We start from the raw sequence: 24431 nt of genomic DNA, 5'->3' as shown, positions 1-24431 counted from the left end.
CATTCATTCATTTCTTCTGAGATGTCAGATCCGAGAAAGAGATCACAGGCCAACAAAGACATCTTATAATACACACTCCTAAGCATTATTAACGTAAATCAGATTCTGACCCCTAAATAATACCTATTTTTATCCTCCAATTAACAGTGTAACTTGATGTATTGCCTAGCAATCCTAAGAACTTGAAAGTGTAAGAATGCAGATAAACACATTCAGTTTTCCATGTTTTCTTTCTGTCCAAGCATGTCCTCCACACAAAAAGTGTCCTGCCAAGACTTCAGACATGATGTCTACACAGAAAAACATGGGTGAATGTTCAAACATCTGTAAAAAGACATGGGTGCAAATTTCAGATCCAGACCATTTCCAATGGGTAAGTTTTAATACATGCAGGGGCAAAAAAAATGGTACATGTACTGACTAAAGTTGAGGAAATGTCACCCATCAATATGAAATTACAGTGCCTCTCCAGTCATCCAGTTACCTCACTATTGGAGTGGTCTGCATGGCCAACCATGAAAAAACCTCTTAAGTATCAACAGATCAGAATTTTAACTCTTTTTCCACAGTTATGCAGCCCTCTGTGTTACTTGGGCACAGAATCAACTTCATTAGTACATTTTTCTAACAGATTTGTAGTTATTGGGTTTGTGTATGCATGAATTTTATTTTTCTGTCTGCATTTTTGTCTTGGGTTTTTTGGGGAGGGGGTTGTTTGGTTTGGTTTTGGTTTTTTTGCTGAGGGAGGGAAATGGGACAACATTTAGGAAGAGGAATATAACAGCTTGATGATACATCTTGATCCTTCCTTGCCCTTAACACATTCTTACTCAACTTGCTGCAAATATAATGGAAGAACTTATTCTTCCTCTGCCTGTGAGCCACCAACAATACCATCCTTCTACAATTTCTTTCTCTACTATCCACGTGGAGTATTTACCAAATGAAAAAATCCTACTATTCATACTAAATGCAATCTAAGTTGATCACAATTATTTTTCCTATTGCAAAGTTAGAGCTATTTGAAAATTCTGCATTAGAATGACCAGAGTAAACCAGAAATGCATGACTGGCTAAAACTAATTGTGCATTAACCAAAGTGTTAACAAAAAAATATGTCCATAATGGAGAAAAAAAGAAACAAACCCCAGCCCAATATCATAAAGTTCCATTACCATTCTACTACATAAGTGAACATGAAGTAAAAGGAAAGTTAAAAACTGGTAAGGTATAAAAGCTGTTAACACTATTTAAACTGTTGTTTATTTGTGTTTGGATATATTTTTCCAGAGGAAAGGAAGTGTCCTTATAGTTACTTTGAAAAATACCTCTAAAGACACCAGCTAATCATAATTTGTTGACTGTAGATTCCTACCAATTCTGTAAAGAAATGTCACATTTAGCTTGCTGTCCACATCACCAAAGCTCGCATGGTATTATTTTGAAGGAATTTGGCTTCTTGTGACACAACTGGAAATATTTAGGTTTCCTCTGACAAAACAAGGAGCACTGCTGAACACTGCAAGGTACCAGAATAATGACATTCATAAACCGAGATTTACTTAAACAGAGCTCAAGGAACGTATCACAGAACCAGGACACAACATAAATGCTTGTCTTGTATGAGACAAGTCATTAAGCTTATTGATGTCATCACCTTCCTAGTTGATACAGACTTCACTTGTTTCTTTTAAAAAAAAAAAAGCTTAACCAAGATAAAACACTAGACCCTCATGCTTTTCAACTTCCAAACAACACAGGTTTTCATATTGCAACCCAGGTCTGTCACAAGATGTCAAGTTGGAATTAGTTTCTCTAAAGAGACCAATTTAGGCAATACTATTTTACTGTCTCTGCAATGAAAAGGTTCAGTTCTCTTCCTGATCAAAATTTGAAGTGGAAACAGTCTCTAAATAGTGTGATCAAGTACCACTCTTGATCAAAATTCTTCTCAAGTCTCTTCTTACCAGGTAACTCAATTGAAATTTACCTCCTGGAAGAGTACAGGTGCAATGGACAGATTACTCTGAACTCTCTTTTAGGAGAATTAACATTACATGAATATGTCCTTAGTAGTTAATTAGAAAATCCAAACAGCACATAACACGAGAGAGTACAGGCTGAAAAAGAAATTCTTCAAGAATGTTACTGGACTTGAGCTGCTGTTCATTTCCAGTGTGCTCCCAACACCACTGCAAATTGGTACCAATCCTCACCAGCAATTCAATAGAAGCACGTGTAGTGTTATCATTTTCCATTGCCTCCAACAGAAAATAAACTCTCCAATAACCAAACTCAACAGTGCACTAAGGGAAAATGTAAAGGGCGGAGGGGAATCTTTTCTCCAAAGTAGCAAAGAAACATCTTCCTCCTGTATTGTTCAATTCCTAAGATTTCTAACTCAAAAATAGTAAGAAAAAAAAATCTTTTAAGTTACCAGACTATACCAGACCTTGTCAAACACATCACTACAACCAGAGAGTCACATACTAATTTATATATGTATTCATTTAAACTGCTAAAAAGTCATCAAATGCTTCTGGAGGATCACACCACTTAAACTCAGGATCAATCAACTGGAAAAACACATGCATAAAGCAGAGACATGGAGGCAAACAACAAATACTCCAGGAATACACCGAGATTAGGACCACAGAATATCTCACTAAGAAGGTCTGAAGAGCCATCTCAAAATTCTCAATGAAGTTTGGGTCTTACACAAGCATTACTTTTGTGAACTCTACGTTAGACCAGGTCATTCCCACCACCACGCTGACAAAGAGCCAGCCATGATATCTAGTTTTTATTTTTGGTTTGATGTATTTTTCCAGAAAAATCTTTTCAATCCTTCCCTTCTCATCATTACTTTCTGGGCTTCCCCAGTACCAGGTGCTCTGGTAAAGTACAATTGCATTCATAGCACCAGCTCTGCAGGGCCGAGGTGAGAATTCTCGCAGAATCCTCACTAACACTGGAAATAATCAAATGACTCAGTGACAAACATGGCTACAGCATACAATATTTCATAAGCAGAACTCAATGTCCCTGTCATGAGAAACTTGGGGGGTAGAGGTATGAGTAGATAGGATTGAGGTATACATGCTATGAGTCCAGGTTGCAAAAGAAAATGCCTTCCGTGTGCCTGGTCTGCCAAAAGCAGAGGTATATTGTCACTGAAGGCAAAGAAATTCCAGCACAGACAGCTCAGAAGAAAAGGACCACAATTTCATACAAACGACAGCATCTTGCCATCTTCCCAAATACCTGATCTACAGTACAGACACCAGGAGCAAGAAAATGCATCCTCTGTATTCCCTATAACTTGTTTGGCATAAGATTTACAAACTAAATAAGGACCTTAAACCCTTAACCCCAATTTATTTCCTGATATAGGACACTAAGCGCTAGAGCCTATTTACGACTGATGCAGACCACATTTGACATGAAACACAAGCAGTGTAGCACACAGTGGGGGATCACAGATCAACTATTATTTCTCCTCTATTGGGACTCGTATATTGTGGACTCAGTTCGTCTGTAAGCAGCAAGAGCACAGCACTGTAGACTAGAAGTCTACCATCCCTTGTCCCATCACGCAGTACTGTACAGGCAGGTTTCCAAATGTTTATCACGGATCAAAACAGCCTGCCTTGGTCACTTAAGCTCACAGGAAGCCATGTAACATGAAATGGAAACAACATGACATAAACTGTGAACTGAAAATGAAGTGTGAATAGGGCAAGCATTTTTACAGTATATTGACTGCCTTTATTATACTGCAGTGAGATCATTTGGCTCTAAAAGCATAAGATTTACAACCACCTCATCTTATACACAGGAGTACTATATTTTATTTGGTGATCCCAGGGTAAGGCCGGGGAGGAGAATTAAAATTTCTCTCAGGCCCACCCTTTGAAGGAAGGAAAAAAAAAACCAAACCAAGCAAACACCAGTTATTTACATGTTTCTAATATCATGAGAACATGAACTTGTAACTTTTGACCTCAGTTTCAAGAAAGGCCATTTGCAGTATTTTATTTAGATCCAAGCAAATGCCTTTCCTTACATACCCGTAAAATATCAAGCAATTCTACTACTCTACACATTTAATTCTTCCCAAAGACAGTTTGATTTTGCGACCGAATTGAAGAATAAACCCAAACGAGCTACTGTCTCATTGGCATTGGAAAGAGAAGGAAACAGCAACATGGGAAAGAAAATAACTTGTTCGCAAACAAAGCAGGGGGGCAGGGAGGAAGAAAGGAAAGGGAAAAAAGCAGCAACCAGAACACAAGCAGCTGGTGCTCAGGGACTAGGAAGGACTTTGGCTCCACAATAACAGGATCAGTTGCATAATCGCTGCTGCCTGAGAAGTTATACAATGTCCGCCCTTCTCGCCATAAAGAAAACAAATAATCAACAAAAAAAAGTCCTTTTAGGGCACAGCATCTAATAAATGAAATACTACATGTTAAATCCTACTAAAGAGGAGGAGCTCTGTAGTTTCAAACATTACTTTTTAGCTTACTGAAGCATTAACCATCAAATTCTATGTTGACCCTTACTCAAAACATCTTATTTCCCCTAAAAGCAACACGTCCTAGCACCAGTGCCAAGCCACAGGAATGTACCACCTGGCTTTTCCAGCCCTGCTCTCAGAAGACATGTTTGCACTGGAGAAAACTGTCCCTAAGGCCAAGTTGCATGAAATGTGATGTCTCTTGTTGCTGTAGAACATTACAACTTCTGTGGCTATCGTGACATTTGAACCCAAATAATAAATTACAAAAGAATCCCAAGCACTAAGACAGTGCTAACTCTATAACTGGGTATTTTGCAGATACTTACAGCAGAACTGGCACAATACTCCAAAGAGGAATGAAGACAAATCAACCTACAAGGAATGACACATCACTGAAGAGTGAGCAGGAAAGAGGTTTTCCTGAGTGGTCATGTGATGTGCAGACCTGTAGGCTGTGGCATTGCACAGAGTGAAAGTGAGGTTTGTCAGATGTGAAAGACAGCAAAGATACTGCATTCAGATTAAGAGGCAGTTGAATTTTAGTTTGCCAGCACTGAATCTGTAAAGATAATTCTAGTCTAATTATAGCCCTCTTGTTAAGGACTTGGACCAAAAGAACAAAAGCTTTATCTCCTCATCTAAAATTTGCATTTCTCTGTGATTATCTCTCCTATGCTGTTAAGTCTTGTCCATTTGGTTCTTCTTACCTCTGGGTCAGAAGTTTTACATCTTCTCACCATAATTTGGGCTCACAGCCCAATGCTACTGCATTGCAGAGTCAGAAAAGACATGATGCAGCAATATTCCTGAATTTCTTTGGATGTGGAGGTACATGTCATTGCTGCCAATCCCTGATAATCCAATCCCCGCTGCCATCCAGATAAAACTCAAGAGGCTCCTGGTATTTCAGAAAAAAATAATAAAAAAACCCACCCCCATAACAATGACACTAAGACGACCATCCTGACACTTATGTCCTGTTATTTTCTAGCTGGTGTCTAGAACATTGCAAATTTAACTGATTGTGCAAAGACAGAACAAACATTCACCCTTCTACTCACCCCTAGAACTCCAAGCAATCCCCCTTGTGCTCAGCACAGACCACTTCCAGAAACAATTTCAGGAATCAGAAGCTCCCCTTGAAGCGAAGTGGAAATACCAGGATCTGTTTTGCAGTGGAAGCCCAGACCAATTTCAGAAGGAAGGGAGACACCTAACCTATACTCCCCTCACCATCACTCAGCCTGTCAGCTCCTGGGTAAGGAGACAGATGAGAACAGCACCATCTCTAGTCAAGGGAAAGAAGCTGCTAACCTGACAGCCTGCACCAAGGAATATGCTGGCCACACACTGATTCTGTACATCCAAGATATTCAGGGACCAGCAATTAGAGAAAGGCCCACTTCTCTCTGCTTAACTTACCAGCCCTGAACTTGCCTCAGGAAAATGATGTAAATGCTGCTCTGACACACCATCCTCACTACACTGCACCAGACTGTCTTGACCAGTTAAAATTTCAGAGGCAGTGGCCAGGTCACAGCAGCATTTCATTAGCAACCACCTTAACTGGAGAGCAGTACATTCCAACTCCATCTTTCAGGGTTTTTGGTTGTTTTTTTGCATATGAGGGATTGCTACAGATAGCAATAATCCAATCCTTAAAGCCCCTTACTGTGAATATGCTACAAAGCAGCATGGGTTTATCTGTAATGTCTCAGTTCTGAATTAAGTAAGCCACTTACCTTTCCTAATGCTTCTGCAACAACTCCGAATTTTGATTAATGACCTGCTCTGCAACAAGCGCCCCTTACACCAACTTCATCAGCAGTCCCCTCACTCCCCTCCCTCTCTGGCAAACACTTTGAACAATTCTCATGTTCGGGACTCAGGGGAACCATTTTACCTGTTCAAAGAGTAAAGCAACTCCAGCCAACTCTCAAGACACTACTGTACACTAATCCAAGTGCAACTGGAACAGCTATTGTGGATAAAGTGTGTGATGACCTTCTTTGTGGAAAGACAAGATATAAAAATCCTACACACACACCCATTCCTTTTGGGTTTGGTGCTAAGGAAGGAGCAGAAGGAGAGAAAAATTACGAAGCGCTCCAGGACTCCAACAAGCAAAATCTGGTATTGTAATAAATTTACTTACAAGACAGATACCTAAATGCTAAAAACTAAGCTAGTGATAAAGCTCATCGTTAAGATTCCAATGCTCTTTACTCTGCTACCCACTTTCTAATGCACATATAAATGGTTTATATAAAAATGTGTCTTATTAGTAAATTTACACATCTAAAAGACAATCAAATTACTCACTTCTTAGGTGCCTAGGGTTGCTCTATAGTTGATAACTTCTCATTAAACAGCTCTCTGAAAGTGTGATCTTCAAACCAGTGTCTAAGGTAATGGGAATTAAGTACCTGTAAATGGTATTTACTTCCTCCCAGGGCTATAAGGGCATTCTACACTCTATCTTGATTATGGACAGCTGGGTCCACACACTTATGAGAGGTGAACTCTGCCCTCTGTGCAGCTCAGCTAATGAGCAGTTTCTTCTAACTCAATCACCCACTATCCAATATCAAATACTTCAAGTCTATAATTACCTTTTTCTCAATAAAGAACGGACAGACAACTAACCCAGACTTACTGCAAAATCCCTCATAAGACACTCAGCATTTTACATCCAGGTAATTTGTCTTTAGGCTTTGCAAATATAATTGAGACTCATTCTGGGTCCTGAAAAGTCTTCCCCATTAAATTAAATCTACCTCTTTCTTCAAAGGGGGGAGAGAGAAAAGAACAAACCAGAAGAGGAAAAAAAAAGGCAATTATTAGTGACTTGGAAAACAATGACAAAATTGAGCAGGTAAGTTCTGCATGCAGGAGGGAAAAAGGAGATGCATCCAGGAGACATGAAGGAGATGCAAAATGGAACAGACCACAGTTTTGTGGGCACACAAGTCCTGAAAATCTATTTACTTAAACCACTAGAAGCTCAAACACAGATGTTCAAATCTGATTATTCCTGCTTTATAACTCTAAAGCTTAGTTTGGGAAGAGGTCAAAAAATGAAAGCAACAATGGCATAAAGTAATGAAAATAACTGTCATTTGTTTTTCCCTTAAAACCATTAAAAGGCTTTTGCCTGCTTTGTCAGTAGCATAATCTAGGAAATCCCAAAGCTTATTATGTTTTGGCCTGAAAAGAACACAAACATGAACATACCACTTCCTAAACTTGTCAAGTCTCAACAGCTACTCTCCTCCCCAGCAAAAGAAATATAAAACTTTCATCCCTATATCATCCCAGTCAACATGAAATGAACACAAAGAAACAAAACTAGGATTTATATATTTTGCATAAAACTGAATTAACTCACTGATCACCAATCCTATGGACAAAAGGGAGCCAATCTAGATTCTCTTAATCAGAAACAATTATGCTGATCCCACATTACCTGGGCATGTATATGCTGAAATAAAAATAACAGCAATAAAAATAAAATAAAAAATAAAAATAAAATAAAAAAAATAAAAATTGCCTTTCTGAAAATGGCAATAATATTTAGAACATCAGTGATATCCTGGATGTAAATGAAATGAAATTATAAGAAGCAATCGGGGAGGGGGAATAATTAATTGGATCTCCATATTAAAAAAAAAAAAAAAAAAGGCAGGGAGGAGGGGCAAGTTTTGAGAAGGATCTGAGTGGATCAGTTCCACACTGCTATCTGTGGTTTCTCCCCTGCTCTGACGCATTTCCAGGAGGACACTGGAGGAATGCTCTGTAGCAATCTTTTTCCAAGCAACATTTTGGCATAAATCCAAAGCAGTTGTTTTAAAACAGAAGCCCAGCAGACTCGATCAGCAATAGACCTGCAGAAAGCCCCCATAAAAAAATTTTCTTTCAAGAGCACATCAGGAAGAGCATAGAATTGAGATTATGACACACACATGCACAAAAAAGGACTCCAAAAAAATCCTTCAAACCACCAGAAAGGATAAATGAATGCTCTGACAAACCAGCACACAAACACACTTTTGTTCTCATATGCAGTGTTTTTTCAAGAGTAAAATATGAAAAAGAAACCCAAACAGGAAAGCGAATTAATGCATTTGTTTCATTTAAAGCACTCCCAGGAGCTTGCCAGACTTACAAGAACAAACACTGCAAGAGAAACACTAACTGTGAAAGAGAGATGGGTCACTAACCTGGGTTCTCTTACTTGTGGCAAGCTGACACATTCCTTCCGTCTGCCTGTCCAGACTTGTCAGCACAGTGCCTGGAAGCAGCTGAAAAACTTATAACCATGTTGATAATGTGAAGTGTAATTCAGACAGCACCTCCTCCTCTATCAAGAACTCCACCATCCAGCAGGAGGTGCCCAAAAGCGACTGGTAACTGGAATTATCTGACTACAGTGAGATGAAGGAAAGAAGGAAACAAAGAGTAGAAATAAAAACTCAGGGTGACTGAAGAGCAAACGGTGTCAGAGGCAGAAAAGACATATTGCCTCCTCAAATCCCCAGACTTTTTCTTCCAGTTAAAGAGCAGGAACAAATCCCTCTCTATGTTCAAGTGAGACTGACTAGTGCTATTTCCTAAACTGATGAGGATGAGAAGAAGAGTTTTGCATGATGACTGCAATATAATTTTCTTAGGCTTGCAGATCTATTAAGATAACTTCTCTAGAACGTTCAGAAGAGAAACTGTCTTCCAAGAACTACTGTGGCACAAATGGCACTGCTTTGTCTCCACCTCCATCTCCCTGCCTTGTTGACAACACAACCAGCATGCTGGAAGCCAAAAAGAAACAAACTGGTTTAGTACTGGGAGGATCTCATATTCTGAAATCATCTGACATGCTTCAACTACAGGGGGAATAAAACAAAACAAAAAAACACACAACCATAACAACAAAACACAAAACAGCATCACAAAATCCCACACCTCAAAACAACAACAAAAGCCCACAAAACAAAGAAACAAACTCAAAGAAACAACTCCCTCCAAGCCTTCACCTACTGGGTTGAGTAATGAAATTTCGACCATTTTGAGACTGAATTGTAGGTGATGATGATAACGTTGTTTAGACAAGCTATATTAGTTCAGATTTTCCAGACATCTTTCTCAAAGACGTCTATATTTGCTATCTCACCCACATTATTAAATTGATCATTTTGAGATAAATGTGGTATCCTCACATGAATATATTCACTCACTACCAAAGCTGCCACGGGCTGCTCAGCATCATTAAACTGATACCTTCAGCTCAGCAACCTCCCTTTAATCACATTAAAGGTACCCCAGCTAATGTAACCAATATATTAACAGAAGCCAATAATTCATGCACCTGGATGAGCACACTGAAGGGGTACGTGGTAATTGCGAACTGAAACAATTATCTGGATCTCTTTCCAGACAGGGCACCTTCTAACAACATCCATTTTAGTACAGTGAAATGCATGAGTGCATGCTAGGAACTGGAGCAGGAAAAAGGGATCCAAATACATAGGACACAAATCCCAAAAGGACAACCAGAAAGCCCACGGCAACATGACCCTTGGATGCAGCAGGAGGCATCTCCAAACTGGGGAAGGAGGAGAGGGTTTCAAAGAAGGAAATAAATATTTCTCTGTATATCAGGATGCCAACAGACAACCCTGAGACATCTAAAGGTCATTCTTCTTATAGCTCAAGAGGGCAACCAGAATACAAAGAATACAAATAATGACTACCAAATGCTTAAATATATTTTATTTTTCACTGAAAGCTGAATTTATTCCTGAAGGTCAAGAGAAAGTTAAAAAGAGACTGGGTCATCTCTGCATGCAGATTGCATTTACACAGCACAAGGCTCTTTGACCAAGCAGATAATGGCACTACAACATGTACTGGAAGGTGAGCAAACTCACTTTCAGTATGAGAATAAAAACCTCTTAGGAGAGTGGTAATTCACCGAGAGAACAGATTTCTAACCATGTAAGATTTCCCCCCAACTCAGAGCCATTAATCACACTGGACATCTTTTTAAGAGACACCTCCATTCAAATAAAAGATGCTGCAACCAGTGCAACACTGCTTGTGGGGATAATAATTTCTTATTGTGAAAAAAATCACAGTCATCCAAAGATCACCAGTGAAGTACCAGATTCTTCAAACAGCAGTTGTTTTGAACTAAGAAAGGACACCGTAGAGAGTGAAAAGGTGTCAGGCACTGTAATTATACTGCTCCAGTACACACATTTTTCAGACGCTGCTCTGGAACACCCACGTTTCTCGGTCCTTTTGTCTTTCTCTCCTCCTCCTTTTCCAAGCCTTTTTATTGAAAAAAATTTAATTTAGACTGGGCTAGTTATTCTTCAAGATGAATCAACAAGACATTGCAAAACAAACACCAGGAAATAAGAGTAACCTATTAAGAGGTATAAATTTTGAGACAGTACTCTGTATTTAGTACAAGCCTTCAGCTCATGATGAAGCTTTGCCATCTTCTTCCCAGCCCTGTTTAACATACTCTTGTTAGGTCTTAGGATTCCCATCTTGGGAGTACTCATTACAAATAGTATAATGAAAAGTGAGAAGCTTACTTACTTACTAACTTCAAAATATTTAAGCATGGCAATGAAAATCAGAAAGGGAGGGCGAGAACACCACTTTCTTTTTGTAAGAGAGAAATAAGGAACAGCACTAACACAGTGCATGTGAGCACACAGGCTCCACACAGCTCTGTCTAAGCATTATTCTAACAGTATCTGCTGAGAAAACTGAAGGGCAAGAGAAAACTTTTTTTTTTACCCCAACACTCAAGAGTCACAGTGAACTGGTCAAAACAAAATTCTCATGTCTTGTTTGCCATACTGTTTTTATTTTTTTTCTTTTGCTACTTAAATGTTGTTAGTAAAGAAACCAAGGGAGGAGGGAAGGGGATCTATTTTGCTTTTTTTACTTTTTATTGGCAGATTTTTGCTTGTTACCTGGCAAACTGGATGTGGCCATTAAAGTAGTCATTTAGAAGAAGGGAGAAAGAATTCTACAAAATTCAAGGTATCTGCAGACAAATGCCTCTAGTCCAACATAAAGAAATAGCAACAATACTCCTATTAATGAGAAAATAGCACAGAAAAAATAAGTCTTTATCAGGCCTCCATTTTCCATTATGTAGACAGAGCTATCTTCCTGAAAACCATGCACAGAATTTTCACATGCTAACAAGAAAACGCAGTACTGTGTGCCTACTTTTCTTCTTTAAATATCAAGACCATTCATTAATCCCAAACAATGCAGTTCTTTTAAAAACCTGGGTTATTCAGAGGCTTTTTTCCTCAAACACTACTTAAAGCTTTAACAAGAAAGTACGACTTCCGACCAACGTTCTTTCCATGTCTCAGGTTAACACTAAACTTCCAGTCAAGTCATGGTGTTCCTGATGTCTCTCTCCTGTCCTTCTTCCCCCGATTAACCACAGGTTGTTTCCTTGAACATACACCCTAAGCAAAGTAAAAGGGTCAAAAGACACTTATTGTTCATAAATAATTTGTTTAAATTCTCGAAAGCAGTTTGCTTTCTCCTCAGCAGAGGTAAGAGCCTTCCAAACGCTGAGCTAACTCTCCCACTACCAGGACCTCACAGCCTCTGACACATCACTGCTGCCCTCCACTGCGAGAGCAAACACAGAATAAATCTAAGCAATGGACCAGTTATAAGCCCAACACTGAAAAAAATACAGTTACAGTAAAGTATCCAGTACTTTCATAGCCCATCAAATTAAAAATTATCTTAAAGATTCACATGTTTTCATTTGCTGCTTAAAGCACACAAAAAGTTCGTCCTACACCCTTATCTCTTCCTCCAGAAAGCCAAGCCTCTAAATCCCATGCTCCCAACTAAAACGCTCCAGCAAACGTCCTCCTTCAAGCACGATTAGATGATCCTTCCAACCAAAATGTCTCTGTCATGTTTCAACTGTCCCAGGTGAACTTAAAATTTAAGATAAATCCTTCCTCACATCACAAAACAGTGATGAGTATTCAAAGACAGCATCGGTTAATCTGTTGAACCCAAGTCCATCCTTAAAGCCAGAATAAACCCCTCAACATGTTCCTGATATATAATAGATAAATACTAGAGAGCCTTCCTCCAAGCATTAGAGAAATTAATGCCTCCTAACACACTGTTAAGGATAAGTTTGCAGAGGCAGGCTGTGAAAGTAAAAAGACCTGACATCCATCCATCCCTCTCTCTCCACACACACACCAGCACAGTCTCAAACCACAGCTGAATGCTGTGTAACAGCATTAACTATTCACTGAAATAGTAATAAAGCACTGTATTTCAAGGAAGCTTCTATAAATAACCTTCATCCTGTTACAAACAACAGAGAACAAAAAAAGACTACTGGTTTCTGGACACCGAATATTTGGCCCTTCATACGGATTCACAGGCTGGTTAACTTCTCTGGTAAAAACCAGGAACTTTAACAAAATCAAGAGATGTATTTCAAATTACTATGACCCTACACTGCTTGAAGTGCTCCACTTTCCTACTCAGAGGTAGCATTGTGAGGAATACCACGAAAGTAGAAAACAAGCAGGACTAGGGATTTCCACTTCACCACCACAACTCTCAGCTTAACGCAATAACAGAAATCTAAACTCAACTTCACTCAACACAAACTAATGATGGTATCCTTTTTTGTTTTACTTTATTTAAGTAAGCTTATTTTTGTACATTGTGCTATTATGTTTTCATTTGAAATGTTCATCTTTACTCAGGCAGCAAGTTCAACTTTGTTCTGCAAAGAATGATGACAAAGAGAATAGATGAGAAAGCAGAGGAGAGTTTTCATCTTTCAAATTTATTCTCTGCCAGAGGAAGCTAAACCCTCACCTTGGTATATTCTCTACTCAGTCTGAGCTCCTTCAGAAAAACATTAACTATGCTGATCTCCTTGTGCAAAGAAAGATCACAATTTAAAGACACACAGCTAGACAAAAAAGCTTTTTCCAAGTACATCACTTGCAATACACACATCTGCTTCCTTTCACTAAAAACACCCCAACTAAACACAAACAAAAACCTAAACATTCATATCATCCTATGTATCTGAAGCACACATATATACATGCTTTACTGAAATAAAAGTGGTTATAGCTTTAGGTGGTTTAACTGATCAGCAGGCTATCCCAATTCACATCAGGAAACTGTATCTGCTGGTTTTGGCTGGGGTAGAGCTAATTTTCTTCACAGTGGCTGGTATGGGGCTGTATTTTGGATTTATGCTGAACATGGGGTTGATAATATAGAGATGTTTTTCTTATTGCTGAGCAGGGCTTATACAGAGCCAAGGCCTTTTCATACTGCCACACTGGTGACACTGGAGACTGGGAAGCTGGGAAGAGACACAGCCAGGACAGGTGACCCCAACTGACCAAAGGGATATTCCAGACCATACGGCATCATGCTCAGTATATAAAGCAGGGGGAAGAAGGAAGAAGAATGATGTGTGGAGTAACTCTGTTTGTCTTCCTAAGTAACCATTACATGTGATGGGGCCCTGCTCTACTGGAGGTGGTTGAACACCAGCCTGTCCATGGGAAGCAGTGAATTAATTCCTCATTTCACTTTGCTTGCATGTGCTGCTTTTGCTCTACCTATTAAACTGCCTTTATCTCACCCCAGAAGTGAGATACCTTTTACCCTTCTGATTCTCTCCCTAGTCCTGCTGGTGGGGAATGAGTGAGCAGCTGCATGGGGCTTGGTGGCTGGCTGGGGTGAAACCACTACACTGTACAACACTAGAACTAAGAAAAAAATTCCAGCTACTAATATAGGACATCCAGAGTCCTGTCTGTACAGGAACATCACCAGTGAAATTGCAAGGGATTTCAGACACCAAGGAAGCCTTTTGGAGTTGTATGCATCCTTGTTGTGTCCTCCATTGTCCCTCCAACACTGCTGGGGACATGTTTATGTTCCTGGTAAGAAAGTTAAAGCAAAATATTTCTGTCTCCAGAAATTACTACGGTCAAAGTAAGACATGTTGCTACTGTGCCTTTACACGCTCTAATAAAGAAAAGCTTGAAGAGATACTCCCTGGTTACTTCATGACCCACTCAAAACCTAAATTAAATATTCTTCACTAGCTAAGCCTCACTGCTCAGAACTGTGAAAAAGAAACTTTTGCAAACCTAATTAACAAGCAAATTAGCATTCTCTTAGATCATATCCACAGAGAGTTTGTTTTTACATTTCTAGTGTGGCTCACTGCTTAACTGCTACTGACTCAAGTATTAGCATTTAATTTGTGATGCAATACCAAAACTGTTTCTATGCCCATTCCACATGATTGCTTATAAAGAATGTTTACTTCTGCCTGTTCAGAGAGGCATCCTTTCTTCTGTGAGTATAAAGAAACTCCCAAATAAAATGCATTTCACTCCTCTTCAGTCACCTTATCAGACAGGAAAGTCTGATGTGTGAGTGTTACCAGCTCTGATCACAGCTTTCTCAACCTCACCATACCCGTGGCACCTCAGCTCTGAGCGTTTTGCCATGTGAAGATTTCAAAAATGTTGTACCCCCTCACAGTTGAGGGGAAAAAATTGACAACTGCATGCTCAACGCTCAAAATCAAAAAGCAAATCCATTTGTTTTGTGGTTTTAATGCTTTAAAAGCCATAACTTGAGTCAATCTCACAACCGAGGGCCTGCACCATGACACTTCAACTCTTAGGTTGGCAACGCTGAGAACATAAAAAGGCTTCACTTTTACATTAAGAAATGTTACCTGCTCTGTCTGTCATTCTGCCATGCCATACATTCTGCACCCTGTGCACTCATGCAAACCCAAAGCAAGGCCTTGACCTCGTCCCTGGCTCTCACATGAAGACACAAGGACCTCCATAAAACCTCCATTAGAAGTCAATAGGTCTTGGCCAGCATACAACTGCAGAGCCAAATCCTAAGACCATCAATGGCACTATGAATGCTGTGAAGGTGGTGAATTCCCATGCCCTGGTTCCCATTACTCCTTCAGTTGTCCTTCAGACAACTGCTTTCTTCCTCTTTTTGTTGTGCTTTTTTTTCTCCAAAATTAAGAATAATTTCCGAGTTTATTTCCATACAACACCTGCCCCCTGCTCTGCACAGTTTGGCTACTGGAACCACTTGAACTAGTACTGCCACTGATGCCTCCCTATCATAAGAAAAAGTCTCCCCCAGCACAGCTCACCTACAATGAACAACCCAAAGGCCAATACCAACACCAGTCTAATAAACTCCAGACAAAAGCTAAGGCTGATTATGCCGAGTGCACTTATATCCAATTAACTTTCTTAATGATTTTTACCCTTCCTAAGACATTCTGAACAGTCCTTCTCCTTTTTGGGACTGTCCATCATCCAAGACTTGAAAAGTCTTTTTAGAAAGCCAAGATGATATTTTGTCATATTTTATCCCTCTGTATGCATTTTTTTCCTTTAAACAGCCCTAAGCATTTTTATAGCCCTGCAATTTCTTTTTCTATTCCCCTAATCTCAAATTATACAAAAAAGGATATGACTACAGCGCCAAGTAGCCAAACAAAACCTTTAGGACATCACTGCTGTACAAGCTCCCCCTTCCTGTTACAGCCCATCTGAGAGCTAAGATTTTGGTTCTCAGCAACAACTTGGGGTAATGCCATGGCATTCAAATACATTCCACTTTCTGAAGCAAGATCCCATCACCTATTACTTTACACAGTAAAGTAATCAAACCATCCTGCTCTGAATTATACCAAGATTTCTACCATGTCTTCATTTGAAAATAATAAATCCTCTGCTAATATAAGAACATAAAACATGGTTCACTTGCACCCACACTCCACCTGGCAGAATGATACTGAGAAAAGTAACACCAAGACAATCCAGGTAGTGCTACCCACTAACACCCAATACTTGGTGACAACTCTGACAAAACCTGCAGTGAAACAGAAAGCCAGATGTACATTTCTCTCAAGAGCTTCTGATCCACATTCTCAGTGAAGACATACCACTCCAAAAATGAAGGACCCTAAAAAAACTCCTAAGGAACATGTGGGAGTATCTTCCCTTTCTAGCCACGTGTCTATCTCACCATACCAAACTGTCAGCTCTGAAGGTTTTGCCTTTTTTTTTTTTACAACTGCTTATTGACATAGCTGCTTTCAGTTAAGGATCAATTTTGGTAACTCCCCCTGTACTCTGAAACTCTTCCCTACAAGGCCTCAAATGCACATTCAAAATCAGAACTGGCATGGCCACTAGTAAGAAAATGGATGATTCAATAGAGAGACCAGCTTGATAGTTCAAAGGGTCTGACTTCTCTAAGGTAGGTGTCTTAGAACTGGAATAAGAAGCTTAAATTACCCATGTAACTGATGAATATCCACTCAACCTGAAAAAGTAGGAGTTTACCTCTTACATGCTTTCAGTGTAACATAAAATTTCTCTAGAGTAAGAAAGAAAGGGATGAAATAAGCCACCTGGAAAATCCACTTCTTCCATGTGTTTTCAAATTCATTATTGTCTATATACTCAGTTAGCCAACCTGATCGAAGCTTTTTCCTTGTTGTATTGTAACAAAAATGCATGACATGGAAATAACAATATTTGTGAAGATATAAGAACTAAACATTCTATTAATGTATATCTAACTGCTGTAATTCAGATGCATCCATCTTATCTTCCTCTGGCATTTCTTAATATTTGCACAGAAATGTGAAGCTATCTGCCCTCCTACCATTCAACAACCCTTATTGTTTATTTCTCCCACACAATTCCCTCCTTCCTAGCACAACACTGTTCCACTGCTTTTGAAATTTCAGAAGCTATTTTTTTACATGTGCTGCAGTAAGTTCCGCAAATCTGTTCCTATTCTGTGGTATGACAGAAGCATTAGAAGTCACATGCTTAAGACAGGCTGAAATCCATCACCAGATAGTGATGAAATACCAAAACCAGCAAAGCAATCAAAACCATTCTCCCTCAAAAGAGAAACATCCCAAAAGATGACATGTAGCTCTCACTGGAATAATCCAATTCCAAAGAAAGTGCAAATTTTTTTTTTCCTCCTAAATCTCAATACAGACAGTTTTACTTCCACAATCACAGCTTTGCTCAACAGGTAGGGAGAGAAAAAAGAAAAAACTTACTCCATAAAAAAGACAAAAATATTCCCTGCTGTTCAAAAACATCAGCACAATTGTCAAAAATTGTGGCAATTGCACATTTCCACACAGAACAAAAATCAGAAAATTTTGCCCCAGAGTTGTTCATGGGGAAAAAATAAAGGATGTAGGTCATCTCCACTCACAAAAGACTTAAGAAATAAAAAAAAAAATCTCCTGCACATTTAGAGCAAAGCAAATAGAATAGGAACAAGACCTACTCTTCCTTCTTTCAACGGGACTAAGCTGCCCTTCGCACCTGTTTCAAAAGCCTTGGCACCAGCCAAGAGCTCCAAGCAGGTGTAAGGCAGTTCCCCCAGCAGTGACACCAGCACCTGAGACCAAAGCCATGGCCTCTTCACCAAGATGTTACTATCAAGTCCTCACAGCAGCCACCAAGTCCCTGTTTGTATCAACTTTTAGAGAGAGAGAGAGGAAGAAAAAGGCATCCAGTATGTGAGCAAAACCCTATTTCAGCTGAGCAACAAATCTGCTACGTTCTGACTAACTCTCACGAAAACGGAGGTATGTCGAGCTGGGCAAGGGGCATAGGGAATAACCAAGAATTCCCCTATACCATTCAGTTTCCTTAAGGACCAAGCAGAAAAGACAAGTTCCCTCAATCCTTACAGTTACATATTTGAACGCTTTTATAGGCATATGTATCACAATCAAATTAGCACCATCCCTCCAAAAACTCCTTTTGTGAGTATCAAATCAACATAGAGGGTTTAAACAAGCCACTGAGTCAGGAAATGCTACACAACACTAACCCAAGAGTTTTACACAGTATTTCCCATTCCTTCTTCACCTGTTAAGCTCTGATACAGTAACAGCAAAAAGATTGAGCGAGATATTCAACAACTGTGCTACAGATCTTCACTTAATTATTTAAATTTGGCTTAAATAATCATCCCCATCATCTGACAGGTGACCCAAACACAGAGAGTCTCTAAGTCCTCTGTCATTTTCCTCTGTCAAAAAAGAAAAAGGAAAAGTGCTGTACACACTTACCTGTAATATCACAGAAGAACAGGGGATGTGACCAACAAGCAAAAACCTTGCACTACTGCATCACCAAACATGGGTTGCTTGCCAAACAGATGCTCTCAAGGGTGGATCACCAATAATGCATACTCAGTCTTGCAAAGCTTGCAGTGCTCTCACCTGAGCCAAGGAGCTGCTCTCAAGTCAGCACCAATGACTTCAGTTAAAATGTTACAAGCCACCAGCAGAATTTTGTACACAATATCAGCACCTTTGGCAAGGAGAGCACAAATAGGAATTCAGCAACACTTTCTATACTGTCTGTGGGAAAGCTGGTTACAACCAGTGAGCCCAGGGGCCTTAAGTAATTATGTCCTGTCCTCTCCTACGCAGCCTGGACAAGGTGTGAACAGCCCAGCAGCAGGATGTAAAGATGACAGGAGCTACACAAGAGTGAAACTGTTTATTACAAGATGAAAACTATAAACCAAATGACAAAGTTAAAGTGAGCTGTTCCAGAGGATGTGACAATCTTACATCAGCACACCTCAGCCTTCACTGGAGGCTTATGGTTATAACTCAAGCTGTTGGTCACTCAGGACAGGTAAGTAACAAAAAAGTATGTAAAACAATCAGCATTACAAATACCTCAAAGAAACTAATACTATTGAGTATTTGTCACAACTTGGACATTTTAAATAGCGTACTACTGCAATTAGCAACACTATCACCAAAAAAGAATCATGAAGGAAACCAGTGAAGTTAATAGCTTCTGTATTAAAGCCATGAAGAAATAATTTGTTTTCCCCCTACACACTTATCCAAAAATTGTACTATGGACCAACAAAAAATTCTATTTCCCATTGCCAAACACAAGTTTCATTCTAGTAACATACCATATGAATAGACTTCTGTGGTTCTAATTATCAGAAAAACAAGCAAGCACCAGGGGGTAAATTGTGAGTTAGATGTATGGTTTCTCACAGTATACTTTATCTGCCCTCTCAAAAATCTGTTTATTTTGGACAAATGACACAAGACTTCCTCATAGCAGGAAGTCCTGCAAGTCAAAGGCCACTGCTGAAACACTATTTCCACTATTTTGCAATAGGAACTTAAAAATCACTTACAAAGATGAGCGAAACTGCTAATTAACATGAGCAGATTTGTCTTTGGCAATTTACCCAACGGAGAGGAAATTACTGGCTTTTCTTTACATCTTCAGCTTAGCACATCTTCAAAAACCCAAGTGAATCCCCAGAACCCAACACCACAGAACAGTTACAAACATTTGGGAAGTGAAACCCCGTGTTCCAACACCAAAGTTTCCAAACAATCTCATGACAGTCCTGAGCATTTCAAAGGGCAAGCAGAATATCTGCCCACGCTCAACCCCATACCCTGCACATAAAGCACCACAGAAGTTTTCTGTATGCTAAAAAATCTCACTGAACGCCTGCAGAGAACTATGAAATAGTTAATGTAAGGCTGGTGGGTGGGAAATGCGTTGCTGAATTCCTCTAACAGCAACACAAATATATACATCCTGAAGACCTGCTTGCCTTGCATACTTCTGGCAGTTTGGCTCCAGTAAACCAGAGCTAAACACCAAGGTTTCCTTACCCACAGATGGCTGTTGGCTTACCTTCTCAGACAACTCATGCAGCAAGATGCAACAAGATAATACAGCCTTCTGATCTAAAACTGTTATTTCCACGTCAAAAATACTAAGAATTATAATGATTTTGTTATTTAGCACCTTTCTGTTATGAAGGAAAGAAATAAGAGTTCCTTTCCCATAGTACTATGTTTTATCACTACTAGCAAGTAGCAGATACTGATGCACTGAACTGTAAATAAAACAATTGACCAGATACACCAGCCCTTACTTAAACCCTGACATAGAAATGTTATAATACATTTTTAAATGGGTGCTGAAGATATTAAAAATCACAGCAGCACTGTGCTTAACTTGCTCCAATTAGATAATCAGCTGGCTAAGAGATGCAATATGACCACATAACCCAAAACATACTACATTTTTTATTCCTAGTCTAGCAGCCTAAAAACTGCCCAGCAAATTAGAAGAGCAAACACATCAGTTCCTAGCAAACACATACCAAACTGAAGAATACTCTTCACTGACCTCTGGTCTACCACCGATATTTGAGGGCTTCTTCTACCCAAAACACCTTGCTATCAACAGTGTTAAGAATTCCAGAGCTGGCTCCAACTGAGCTCAACACACCCACACCACATAATGAGGAGACACCCACTCATACTCCAAACACGCAGCCAAAGTTAGATTACCAGCTCTTGGAGCAAAGGCACAACGCTACATTAACACAGACACGTGTTTCCAGCACCCAGTAAGTCCTGCACCATAAACACGCCTGCCTTTAACCTAAAAGCACAGAAAGGGATTTGGCTGCTTTACTGCGACTGACCAGTTCCCACAGCAGGGCAGTTTCCTATTTGCAAAGGCTGCAAGTTTACCAAGACTGCACAGACTGAGGGAAACACTGCAGAAACACCAGTTCATGCAAACTGTACAGTCTGTTCACATAGCCTACTTCAACATACTGCTAGCTTGTCACCAAATGTGCCAAGGATGCAATCAAGCTGGCTCTCTGCAGAGCCTGACTGAATCCATAGGAGTCTGTGAGCTCAGAAACATCCTACAGCTGTACAGCCATAACTGGGCACAGGGGCGAGCACAGGCACCAGGGAGCAACACAGCTCTGGTGCAGAAAAATAACTCGTGTTTGCTACAACACGCAATACATGGACACACACAGACCTTGTCACAAACCTGAACTGCCAAGAAACCTAAATTCAATCATTAAAGTAAGGCCAGGACTCACAGGTCTACACTGAAACCGTGTGAGTTACCCTAGTTAGCTAAGAAATTATTCATTAAAACCGCAGGTCAAAATAAACACATCTAGTCCTATGCACTATCTCTTCCGTAAGTCTTTCCCTATGCAGGCAACATAAGCACAGCTAGAAATTATGGTCCTAATCTTTCAAGGTGAACATCGCGCTGGATTCTCAGCACCCAGCACCACTGACTGGTCTCTATGAAAACCCCTCCATGTACGTGTATCACCTCCCACAACGGCAGGGCAAAAACCCACGCTGCAGAGATGCAGCAAGTACCTCGGCACCTCCGCAAATCCCCCCGCACCGTGTCCCGAACCCTCTGGGAGCCACAACATCCCTGTCCCCGGGGACGCGCCGGGGACAAACCTGTCGGGTGCTACAACTTCAATGTCCCCGCCGCACCGCGGGGTCGGCAGCTCGAGACTGCCGCCAAAATAACCCCGTACGTCAAAAATAAAAATAAAACAAAGGGGGGAAAACCCGACCCGACCCCCGGCCCGGGAGCCGCTCGGTGCCCGCGCCGGCCCGGGGCGAAGGGCGACCCCCCCCGCATTCCCCACCGGCCCTGTCAGGGCCGGGGCCGCCGGGCCCCTCCCGCTCCCCGCCGAGGCTCCCGCGGGAGAACCGCCCGCCCCAGCCACAACAAAGGCGGCCGGGGCGGCCCAGCGCCCGCGGGGCTCCGCCGCGACCCCCGGGCTTCCCGCGGCCCCCCCGGCTGCGGCCCCGGCACAGCTCCGGCGCTAGAGCCGGAGGTGGGGTGCCCGCGCAGTGACAATGCTCCGCCGCCCCCGGCACCTGCGCCGCCGCCCCCTCCTCCCGCCCGGCCCGGCATCCCCGGGGAGCGGGGCCTGCGCCCGGGCCGGGCCCGCGGGGGGCGCCGGGGCTGCCCGGGCCCGCCGGCGGCGCAACAAAGCGCTGGGGCCCGGGGGGCGGCGAGCAGGGCCGGCGGGCACTCACCGTGGGGCGGCGGGTCCCCGGCCGTGCCGCTGTGCCCGGCCCGGCGAGGGGGCGGGGGGCGGCTCCTCCTCGCTCTCCTCTGCTCCCTCTCTCTCCGCTCCTTCCCGCGGGCAGGGCTCGGCTGGGCTCGGCGGGGGTTACGCGGCGCGGCGGCCGCGGCCGGGCGGTGCGGGCCGGGCTGGGAGGGCGGCTCCCCCCGGGCGGGCTCCGGCGGGAGGCGCCGCCGCCGCCGCTGCTGCACCGTCCGGACGCCGGGGTCGTCCCGGCCCCATCAAGGCCGGGCCGGGCCGAGGGGGCCGCGGAGGGAGCGGGGCCGCTCCCCGCGGCGGCTGGTGGCCATCTTAGTCCTCCTCCTCGGCACCGAGTGCCCCCTCCCCGCCCGGCTGCCAGCGCTGCCTCCTCCCTCTGCTCCTCCTCCTCCTCCCTCTCCTCCTCCTGCTCCCGGCTGGCTGCGGTTGTTCCCGCGGCCCGGCGAGGCCGCCAGGGGAGAGGCGGTCCGTCCTGGCAGGCCCGGGGTCGCCTTCTTAGTTCTGGGCCTTTTTACAATTATCTCACCTTTCCAGAGCGGTGGGTTTGGCTTCCCCTCGTTGTCTGACAGGAATCCCGCTCCTCTAGCGCTGACCGCCCGTGTCCTCTCCCCTCTGTCCCACCGCCATCCCCGGCAACACAGGCCCGAGCAGCTGATACGCCGGGAGAAGCCGTCCCGGGCAGGAGCCTGGATGTGGGATGAGGAAGGGAATGCAGGTCAATGCCGGAGCAAATAAGCCACCCTCGAGTTGGGGTTTAGGTGCTTTCCGTTCGCTTTTAGTCAGGCGTACATCTAGGGAAAATCCACTGGATATCCCTAGTGTCGACCATCTGTGCTGGCCGACCAGTCTCATCCATAGAATCTAGATGTTTAAACACAGAAATTACCTTTTTCCTACTTAATCCAGAAGTTCAGTTAAATTCCCAACGGCCAAAGGACTCCTTTTTGTCAGCAGAGCAAAGCAACAGTTCAGCCAGGTGCTGGGCACACAGCACAGGGAGTCATTGCAACCCCAAGGCAAGCTTCATCCACTTGGATAGTCCCGAGGAACAGTGCAAAGCTGTGTCCACACGTGTGTGACCAGATACCCTTCTGCCTTTTTCTAGTCACTTATAAACTTGCCTCCTTCAAGAAAGCAGCTGCTAACAGCCATTCACCCCCAGCAGGTTTTTTGAGGGTATTTTTTCATTTACAAAATCCTTTCTGAAGTCTTCATTGAAAAAAACAAAATAGCATTTGGGAGAATCTGGCTGCGGGGGGAGGGGGGGGGTAAAAGCTGCAATAAACAATGCACAAACCATCCGAGACTTCTGTGTTTCACTGGCAAATTATCACAAGCACCAGGAAGCAGGACTATTGCCTCTTGCCTCTGCTACGGGGGTTTGTTAAACAAAGCTGTGTACTCTGTTGTGCTTGAGGACAAATGGAGTAAACACCATTTATCCATTCCTCCTTTTCTGGCCGTTAGCATCAAACATGTAAATCCACCCAATGTTTTTAATGGCCGATGTACTGCTGTTCAGCTGGCAGTGGAAATCAACCTCATCCCATTCAGGTGTTGAAAACTCTCTACTTAAGACTTACAAATTGTCTTGAGTGAGGCTAACTCTAATTCAGCTGCTAAGGAGCACTCACTGAAGGCAAAAGTGTAATTCCAAACAAACAAAGCCTACTTCTCCCAACTGACAAAACAAAATAAGCAAGAACAAGTGTATATCTTCCTTGCCTACACTATACAATGCCATGTTTTCTTGTTAAAGGTGTTTTCAGACATCCTAAATTCACTGTATTAGCCGGAGCAACATCCAGCCCAACTCAGGAGAACAGGCTATAGCTTGATTCGAATGGGGATGACC

At 42.1% G+C, this 24431-nt stretch overlaps 1 protein-coding gene across 9 annotated transcripts in view; it reads right to left on the bottom strand.

The window, feature by feature from the left end:
• WDFY3 (WD repeat and FYVE domain containing 3) overlaps positions 1-23745 on the bottom strand; it is a 167008-nt gene extending 143263 nt beyond the window's left edge. For 8 of the 9 annotated variants that reach the window (XM_051790879.1, XM_051790885.1, XM_051790883.1 and 5 more), the window contains exon 1: positions 22548-22922. The gene's annotated coding sequence lies outside the window, so the exon portion shown is untranslated. Of the gene's footprint in view, positions 1-22547; positions 22923-23102; positions 23263-23462 lie in introns of those variants that run through there. The other variant, XM_051790880.1, reaches the window with a different exon arrangement.
• Positions 23746-24431: the final 686 nt, after the last annotated feature.

This window comes from Manacus candei, unplaced genomic scaffold (genome assembly GCF_025592945.1).
Source record: "Manacus candei isolate 608988 ecotype Guabito, Panama unplaced genomic scaffold, ASM2559294v1 h1tg000028l, whole genome shotgun sequence".
Lineage (NCBI taxonomy): Eukaryota > Metazoa > Chordata > Aves > Passeriformes > Pipridae > Manacus > Manacus candei.
Note: the sequence above shows the minus strand (reverse complement) of the source record. Positions and strands in the feature narration are given on the sequence as shown.